This window comes from Euprymna scolopes, chromosome 1, assembly GCF_053919585.1.
Source record: "Euprymna scolopes isolate OS-2025 chromosome 1, ASM5391958v1, whole genome shotgun sequence".
Lineage (NCBI taxonomy): Eukaryota > Metazoa > Mollusca > Cephalopoda > Sepiida > Sepiolidae > Euprymna > Euprymna scolopes.
In genome coordinates this window covers 143,316,491-143,327,251 of record NC_136482.1, presented here as the reverse complement: position 1 = coordinate 143,327,251, position 10,761 = coordinate 143,316,491, and the positions used below count along the sequence as shown (strand labels likewise).

Here is a 10,761-nt window from a genome sequence, read left to right as displayed (position 1 = left end):
CAATCATATCTTTTAAAGTCTCCTTTAAAAAGAACTAGTCTTATTACCACATCTGGAATTATCTTTCCTTTCTTTCGGCATGTACTTCAATAAAAGCGCCGGGTATGTGGTCGTGGCTAATCGAGTTCGCGCTCGACAGCAATCTAGCAAATAGGTTTTACTATATCTTTAGAATAAAATATAAATATAAAGTTATATGTGATTTTATCGCTCGATATAGTTATTCGATATTCTCATTCGTTCCGTGGCAACACCGAAATGTCAACATAAGATAATAAAAAATGTTCTTATTTGCGTTCAATATGATTCATTGAACCATGACTCTAACAGGGTAGAGATCTGACAGATAGCTCCTGCTGATAATCCGTTCAATTTTATGACTTCTGAACATCACCTCATATGCATAGCGCAATATTCACGTTTCTGATAAGAGAAACATTAGTCTCATAAAATAATAAAATGCCACAAATAGGTTTCGAAATATTTTTTCTTTGGGAGATTTTTTGTTTCTTTTATTTGTATTACTTCTTGTTACAATGTTTCTTTCTTGGGGTTTCTGTTCCAATGGAGTTTCTTTGGATAACTCGTAAGTGATATATGCGAAAGAAGAAATCCCCACTTGTCCTGATGTGTTTTTGTTTCTATTGATGTTTTTTAATTATATAGTCTTGTCGGCAATTAAATGCATTCCTTCATCAATTTTAAATGATTTAGAAATTATTTATTTTACTCATCACACAACTGACTTCAAATACAAAAACTGGAAAATATAATAAATGTAACACAGCACTGACAGCTATATGCCAATGCCAATGCCGAGCCGTGAGCGAAATGACGTAACGGTAAGAAAAAAGGGAGACTATAAAAAGGAGAGACAACGTTCGAGAAGACGATAACATGAGGAACGTCACGGCGTTAACAAGGGAATGAGGAAATAAATGTCGTTGTACAACAACTAATAAAACGGGTTGAAGTTTTTAGTTTTAAAATTCGTTATCTGCATAGCGACTTAAAACAGATTGGTTCCCGGAGAACGAAACATTAAGTATTAACTCAAAATGTCACCTTAATTGCGCATGTTAGGCTACCTTTTTTTGGGTCACTCTTTTGATTTTTCTTGTTCGTTGTTTATTAGGCTTTACAGCATGCCAGCACTTGTTATTTATATCCTCCTATTATATTAGGATTCGTCTTCTTACTGCTTCGGCTGCTTGGATGCTTGGGTAGAAAGTACCAGTCAAGAATCTGTTCTTGACAGTCAGCCCAACAGTTGCAGCGCATGGAACTGGCCTAGTATCTGTCGGACTGAATAACGCAGCCTGAGGTCCATCTTGCCATGCCTTGCTGCCCGGCTTCCAAGTACAATCTTACGGAAAGTACGTATTCTGTGCAATCCTATTAATGATTACACAGAATTCATACTTAATACACAGAATTGGGTATGTCAGTATCTCTATAAAATTAGTACAGATCATCTTTGAAAAACTATACAAATCCTTATATACTGTATGGCCTATTAAAACCGTAATGAAATCTAAAATAAATCGACGTAAACGGCTTAGGCTGTCCAGTTTTTGAGGAAAAGTATCGACCAGATGTATAAATTTTTAGTGTAACAGAACTAAAAACTTTCATCAACAAAAAGAAGCATAATGAGATTAAAAGGTCAGAAAACTGAGACATTTATTTTTTGCGTGGGAACGAAAGTCAGGACAACAGATAGAAATGGTTGTCATATAGAGAAAAAGTTTTTCCTTAAACAAGCAGCAACACTGTGGAATTTATAATGATTCGATATATCAAAGATATATGTTTTATAGAAAACCTTGCTGGGGGCGGTCAGTCTTGCCACGTCGTAAAATACGCTTACTATATTTTCATTTATACGAATCTCGTATGTATTATTACAGGGTCAATTATCTAATATATTTGGAAAAAAATGACTCGGATGCCATCAGCTAGAATCGAAACCAAAATTTTTCGCCGTTTTTCCTACAGTTTGAGCTACCCCGAGAGATAGATACAAATTATTTGAAATTTAAGCACTTTTAGCTAGTATTGAATTTGCGCACGCGTAAACCTTATATAGTGGCAAGTTTAAATGAACATTTTGAATTTCAAGTTGCCAACATATTTCTGTACGCGCTGTTTATTAATCCATCCCAACAAATATTTATTTGTTATAAACTACTATTGGTGTATGATTACTATTTTCTGTTCATTTCAGTATTATGTGGCCAGCAGTTTAAAAGGGTATCGATTAAATATTTACAGACAGACACAGAAACGAATACATCTATTGCTTTATTATATGTGTAGAAATAAGAATCGCTTTGGCCTTTTATTTCGTTTTCTCTTTTGCAGCTGTAAACTGGTATCTATTGCACAGAAAACAGATTTTGATGTTAGACAATTTATGTTAACCAACAAAAAGTAAACAATCGTGATAACAGGAATCAAGAATAATAATTAAAAGATAAACCTTTAAAGTTCAAGATTATACATATCAGCTACAATCGCAAACTCTTTATAAAACCTAGAACTTATACAGATTAGCTTTTGCATTTCTAGGACTTGTACAGATTAGCTACCCACCAAAAACTCTTCTGAAATAAAACATGGCTTTTAATGCCAAAGTAAAATAAAGAAAACCTATAATCTACGGGAATGGAGAAAAGTGAGATTGTGTCAACCTAAGCAATAACTTCATATATCAAAATAATGCTAGAAATAAAAAGAGGAATACATGTTCAGTTGAAAACTCAATCTCCGACCACTGAAAAATCGACGCTAAAATTGCCAAATAATAAATACAAATAATAGTAAGTCATGAGCCTCGTAACATTAAGCAAAATGTTTTTTTTTAATTTATTTTCATTTACATCAAACAAAACACATCGCCACTGTGACGTTAAAGTTTGCTATGAATTTTAGGCCAGGCCTACGGCGACATTCTAACTACGAACAAGAAATGGATTCCAAAGTTTATTGGAAGAAACTATTAGAGTAGGAAGCTTTCTGGCATCTAAAGACCTACACAGAAAACCCTGAGATTTTGCTGCTTGTGTCGGGGTATTTACATCGACGAACATAAGTTTGTTAGTTCGTCGTACATTCCATAAAATCACAGGGGCGCAAAATTGGCTGAGATAAGATAGAGACTGGAGCTTGGTTAACAATGTGGGGTCCGGCATTAGTTGGATTCTTCGGACTACTTTTTCTCAGTTTGAGTGTCGCTTTGACGTTTCGAGCTTCTTCAGGTGTATCTTGTCGAATTTTGGTATATTTCTGTCGAACTCCGGAATTTAGACAGAATTTCTGCCAGGACACGTTCTTCAGTTGTTAGAATGCTTGGAAAAGTGATATCCTCCTGATGATTTTAAAGTTTTAATTCTCAGTGTGGGCGACCAAGCAAGACAATTGCGAATTACTTAGGAGCTCTATCCAGTCATGTCCCCGTTTTTTTAATAAGATTCCGTTTGAAATTTGTCGAAATTCACGAGTTCGACAAAAACCTTCTCGAGTTCGACAAAATGCACCTGAAGAAGGTTGGAAGGTACATCGACTGAAACATTGTGAAAATGACACTCAAGATGAGAACAGTCGTCTGAATAATCCAAATAATACGAATAATCAATCCTCATATAAAATATTCAGAAAGACAAGAGAAAAAAAGGGGTGAAGATCAAGTCAGTGGAAAAAAAACACGCTGTCCACCACTTCAGACAAAACCAACATTTTACAAAATCATCTCCCATCCCCAGAAAAACAACACAAAAAATACATCGACAAACACTGAGAAAACACTAGCCTTAACACCAGCAGCGACAACAACACCAGCAATATCTGCACACACATACACCAACAATCCAATCCGAAGGTGCTACAAAAGCCGGGGAAAAGAGCCTTTCACTCTCTCCTCGCCAGACACGGAACCCCCACCTTTTAACTCATGGGTGGACATTTAGTAAGTTCACCTTCTGTCTGGCGCTAGTGAGCTTTCTTTTAGACAGAGAAGGGAATTACAATCCCTAGCAGACCTCCGTCAGATTGGGGGTAAAGACATTGAAGAACCATGCAATTTTCGGGACCACCTCGATTAGAATTCCAACCGGTGGGAAAAAAACTCCTTCTGAAAAATGCTGAAGGCTTCGGAAGGTGTATTTCCGAATATAAATTTGGTTAAAAAGAACAGCCCATCCCTGAACGAACTTTTACCTTAATGTAAGGGAAGCATCCCTAGTTTTTGTCCATGCAAGCGTGCATAAAGCCTGAAAATTAACATTTCCCACGGATGTCGGCGGTATCGCACGTTGCGACCAAGATTTGAAATCGCTGGTGAGGTTAATCTTGGTGCATAGCGTCGACGTTTATTCACCGGCGACTTTGGGACCGGGTGTGAAATTGCATAAGGTAATGCCATGTCTCTGTTTTTTACTAATTTAAATGCAAGAGACTTTAGGTTTGTAGGCATGGCGACACGAGTCTAGAGAGACCTCTGCTCGATAGGATCGGATGTGGCTGCAGTCCAGGAGATGCACTTCGTGTTATCTAGGATTGTCCAGATGCTGAGAAGACTTTGACGTCTTTCAGCATATGGGCATCCCCGAGCGAAGAATGTCGCCTTGCTTGTGAAACGCACCTTATCAGCAACGGTCGACATTGTTTATAGAGACGTGGGGATCAGGATATTTGCGGTTGATAAAGTCGTCAAAAACTGTGTTACGAGTGGTCGCGGTTTATGCGCCACGCACAGCTCGAGAGAAGGTCTTATTTTCTCGTTATCTCGATGCTTTTGTCGCGTGTCCAAATGGAATCGATGGATCCCCAAACAGAGAAGATCGAAGGGAGTTAGAAAGAAAAAGAAGTACGAAACCAGTTTGGTTGATCTGATGACTAGATGCGATTTGGTTTACAGGTTTCCTGGCGATCACCCGGGGAGGAAGATATAGGCATGTACAAATAGTGTGTCTTCATACTCGAATAATTATTTGGATAGAATGTTAGTTAGAAGAGACGAAGAAGAGTTTTTGTCATGTTTTACGTTTAGGTGGTAGGTCAATCGGACCATAAACTAGTTATAGCCCATTTGAAATTAGAAAATATGCCTAAACTTGCTGGCTATTGGAAGTTGAATACCTCTTTGCTGGAGATACAAGACTTTTGGGAACAGCGAGTGCTATTTCTTCAGAGGAACTTGGTAGGGCTATAATTGGGAGTAAGTAGTGAGTTAGAATGAAAACAAAAGTTAGAGACTTCTCCATTAAATCGCTCAAAATAAGGCCACGCAGAAGAAGCTGACATTAGATAAATTAAACCGAGCCTTGGTTGAGGCGGATACGATTATCGTAGAACTACAGTAGGAGGCTAGTGAGCATTATGAGGGCCAAGTAGTTAGGACTAATGAACGTTTTAAACGAAGCTGTGAACACCGACCCGGACACGCGTATTGAAGTCTGGAGGCGTGGCTCGGATAAATACATTGCAAAGTTAAGCACCCGGATGGACGTTCCTTGGAATCGATTCGGGAGATCTGTGAGTGATTTCTACACCATTTTAAGAGAGGAGAGCTTCAATAAACCGTCCAATCTCCCGGTACAGGAGTTCGGAAACTATTTGACCGATTCTCTCTTCCTTGAAGCGGCTGAAGCAGCTAGTTGCGAAGGTAGGATTACGGAGCCTGGGGTATTGACTGTACTGAAGCAAGTCGGCTGCAACAAATCAGGATTGATGGTCTGCTCTACGAACTGTATTTGAGGCAGTCGCCCATGTTTATACCGACTCTGACAAATGTGTTCAACCATTGCTTTGACGAGGGTTCGATCCGTGGTCAAGTCATCAGGGAAGTGATCACATTATTAAAGAAGCGAGGCAGGCATGGTGGGCAAGAGCAAGAAAGTTACGAGTCCATAATTCTAGAAGTGTAAGCCATGTTGAGTTTCAGAACAGTTTCAGATGGTTCGCTGTTACACACAAGTCCTGAGAGGTGACTTGTTTGTAGTAGACAGTTCCACAGAACAAAATATTCTTACCGTGTCGAAACCCGGGAAAGAACATGTGAAATTGCTCGAGAAAAGTTTAAATATTTATGAAGCAATTCTGGTTTCTGATTGGTTGGTAGCAGAACGTGAATTAAACTGATTCGTCAGTTCTTAGCAGCATCGTTTATAAATAGAATCGTCCGCCTGTGTGAGATCATACCCCATTACTCCACCTGGATGATGGGATGTGTCTCCTAGCGGCTTCGGCTGCAGGGAGACAGGGTAGTACATGTCACTTGACACTCAGCCCAACAGGTGAGGGGCCGGGAACCGGCCCAGCACCTGTTGGACTGAGGTACACCGCCTGGGTAATACCTAGGAGGTCCACCCTCCCAGGCCTTGCCACCGGGCTTTCCGGTGGGGCAAGTTTATTGCTTGCTGCCTGAGGCGCCCCGACCGGGGAATGCCGACGGGATTACTCAGGCAATTTTTAAAATTGCAGGAGTGCCCCTCCTTTAGGGGAGCCTGCGGGTATCCCAATTTCCAGGCCTTGTGCCAAATATTGCCGATGTGGGCGGCAATTAAATATATACCCCATTACTCCACCTGGATGATGGGATGTGTCTCCTAGCGGCTTCGGCTGCAGGGAGACAGGGTAGTACATGTCAAGGATTCGTCACTGCGGGGTTCCCACTTTCTGGTCGTGTGCCACATTATGCTGATGTGGGCAGCATTTAAATATTTACCCCATTATACTCCCAGTGTGATTAATACAGTGTTTAGATGACCAAAGTCTATCACTGGTAATGAGAGAAGCCCTGTACGACGGCTGCAGAGAATTAAACATATTGAGAGAGCATTATTTATCGAAAAGAAAACCCAAAATTATTTCTTTATACACTGAACTGACCTCTCTAAAACGAATGGAAGCCGAAACTATTACTGATTATATTATAAGAGCCGAGGCAACTGCATATTCTTTAAAAATGTCTGGTGGAGTTATAAGTGACAGTCTGTTAATTTCCATAGTCCTTAAAGGATTACCGAGTGATTTCAAGCCATTTACCACCGTGATAACCCAGAAAGAAAAACCCATGACTTTTAGCCAATTCAAGGTAGCACTCAGAAGTTACGAAGAGACTGAAAAAATGATCACAGAAAAAACGAATCCACAAATATCATGAAATTTAAAGATACACACATAAAAACACCAAAATCGAATTATACCCATGCCACGAATAAAAAATGCAACTTTGCCAAAAGCAAGTTTTTTCCTAAGAAAAGTACAAGTACAAAAATTATTTGCTATAATTGTGGACGACCTAATCACAAGAGTTTCCAATGTCGATACAGGACTCAAAATGGCGACTACATTAAAAATGTAGAGAGCTCTGTTAGCGAACATACATTTTTATTTTCGTGTACATTTGATGCTTCAACAAACAATAATAATTTTCTAGTCGATTGTGGGGCCACGGCACATGTGATTACAAAGGAATCTGATTTATCAATTTTTATCCCAACTTTAAGCCACAAAATCATTTTGTAGAACTAGCTGACGGGAGTCGAGTAAATGATATCGTTTTGAAAAGAGGCAATCCGAAAATTTCGCTAAAGAACAATAAAGGTGAATTGTGTTTCTGTATTCTAGGAAACGCTGTTCTAATCCCAAAATTTAAACAAAATATATTTTCTGTACAAGCTGCCACAAAACAAGGTGCAAATATAAACTTTTGCTCCAATAAATCAAAACTGATATACCCGAATGAAACTGTATTCGACATTAAAGAAAATGGAAGACTATATTATTTAAATAACGTAGTCCCATCAAAAACCGCCTGCCATGATCTACAGACATGGCATAAAATTCTTTAACACTACAATATTCCTGATATCAAAAAGTTGCCGACTGTAGTTGATGGAATGCAAATACAAACATCAAAAACCTTCAACTGCGACGTCTGTATGCAAGAGAAAATGACAAACTATCAAAACAAGATACCAGACAAAAAGGCAAAAAAACTCCTATTAATGGTGCATTGTGACTTGGACGGTCCCGTAGAACTGATGGCCAGAGAACATTATAGATATGTGTTGAATTTCGTAGATGACCATTCAGGTTTAATAATGGTTTACTTTTTAAAGAATAAATCTGATACCCTGCTAGCAACTAAGAAATATCTATCCGACATGGCCCCCTACAGTGAAATCAAGTGTATCGCTCTGACAACGGTACGGAATTCACCAATAAAGACTTTGAACTTTTACTAATTAACCATCATATCAGGCATGAAACATCAGCTCCTAGATCGCCACACCAAAACGAGACTGCTGAACGTGCGTGGCGGACACTTTTTGAAATGGCAAGATGCCTACTCATTGAATCAAAACTCCCTAAAAACCTCTGGACGTATGCACTTATGGCGGCAGTCTATATACGCAACAGGTGCTTTAACAAAACACTATCTAAAACTCCATATGAATCTTTCTGCGGTAAAAAATCAAATTTAAGCAGAATGCATATATTTGGTTCAACTTGCTTCGCATATATAGAGAAAAAGGGTAAATTGAATATTAAAGCCGACAGAGGTATATTTCTTGGATACGATAAAAACAGTCCAGCCAATTTAATATTTTTTCCCGAAAAAAAATAAAATAAAAAGAATCCGGTGTGTAAAATTCACAGACACGTTTAATTTTATAGACGAAAACCCGTCATATGAAGAGGATGAAATTATATTACCTCAAATTGTTACATGATAAGAGTTGTCCCCTTTTCATGTAAGTATAAAAATAGAGATTTAGTTAAAATGAAAATGAAATAGAATAGACGAAATTCGAACCTCGTAAATTAGGTTTAGAAATAGATTACGAGAGAGAATTAGAAAATGGAATGTAAAGCAAACGATTGTTTAGCTTAGAGATAAAATAGTTCCAAGAAAAGAATGTGCACTGCCAATTTTGTTATGAAAATTCAATTGAAAGAATGCAGCTACAAGATAATTTAATAAACATGTTTTTAACATATTGGAAATATAGGTTACTGAGAATATAGGTTAAAATTCCTTTTGTAAACAAAGGAAAATGTTTTGGACACGCATGTCCAGAACACGTGAAAGAAGACACATGTTTTAACATGTGTATGACGTCATGGAAAAATGGGAAGTTCTAGATATAGTTAGAAACTTAGGAGAACTGGGGGGGAAAGACGGAGAGAGAGTCTGAGGACGACAGACGATAGTCTGGAGTTTGGAATTCGAACGTCTAGAAGCGGGACGGTCACTTTTGAAACTTAATATGTGAAGCTTTGAATTCTTGATGATGAAAACCACGGCCGGTCCTGAGAAGAAATAAACCCATCGTGTGTTTTATAAACGTCGTCTTTGTGTTGTGATTCTACCAAAAGGTAAAGTGAAAATTGTTATTATATGTCTTGTATATCATGTGGTTTAGAATGTCTTGACATACACATCTTACATACACAATATGAACACTAAGACTGTCTGAACAGTGAACACTATCTCCTCACTCAAAGAGCTTCCATCAACACATCTAAGTATTTTTAATATATATATATAAATATCATTATAAAACGAACAATCTCTCTTACAACATTCCTCTTAATAAAAGACTCTCTCTCTAAGACTCTCTATTAATGAAACCCCTATATAACAAAATAATTAGAACAAACGAAAACAATAAAAATGACGGAGACGAGAGTGTCCATGATGATGATGATGATGAGGATGATAAAGTCGAAAGATATCCCAAAAGAACTAGAAGACGACCCGATTTTTTTGTGTTCGACAATATAAAAGATTATCAAATCGACTATTGCAATTCAATGAGAAATGCGCCAAAAAGCTTCAACGAAGCAATTAATTCAGAACATTGTGATGAATGGAAGATTGCCATGAAAAAAGAAATAGATGCCTTAACCGAAAATGATACCTATACGGTAGTGCCTCTCCCAAGAGATGAACATGTTATTTCTACCAGATGAGTCTTTACAAAAAAGAGTGCAGCATCAGGCATAGAACAGTACAAAGCAAGATTTGTTGCTAAGGGGTACTCTCAGATTTACGGTAAACAATACTTTTCTACGTTTTCACCGACCACAAACCTAACGACAATCAGAATTTTACTGCAAGTCGCATCACAATATGACCTAAACATCCATCAAATGGACGTAAAAAATGCTTATTTTAATGCCCCAATAGACTGTGAAATTTATATTACCCCTCCAGAGGGATTTATAATGAAAAATTAAAATAGCGTGTGGCGACTTAACAAGTCATTATATAGTCTAAAGCAGAGTGCTCAGTGTTGGAACACAGTATTTCATGATTATATTATTAAACAACAATTTAGACAATGCACTGTAGACCCCTGTTTATATACCCAACACAAAGACGATAAACTACTGATTTTGGTTTTGTGGGTCGATGATATTTTAATCGCATCAAATTGTGACATAATGTTAACTGATGTTAAGAACAAATTAAGTAAAAGATTCAAAATGACCGATCTTGGCAAAATATCCTGGTTACTGGGGGATAGAATTTACTCTAAGCAAAGGACTTGTTACGATGACTCAATCGAGATACATCGACAAAATACTATTAAAATTTGGAATGGGAGAGTGCAAGAAACGCTCTACACCGGTCGAAAATGATATTAATAAACATATACACACATAATCTGAAATAATAAATGACACACAATATCGCGAAATTATAGGTAGTCTTATATATTTAATGACTGCAACCAGGCCCGACAT

General features: G+C 37.8%; 1 long non-coding RNA gene across 1 annotated transcript in view; it reads right to left on the bottom strand.

The window, feature by feature from the left end:
- Positions 1–10,761, bottom strand: part of LOC145275903 (uncharacterized) — a 545,051-nt gene that overhangs the window by 493,318 nt on the left and 40,972 nt on the right. The gene's annotated exons all lie outside the window — the stretch shown is intronic.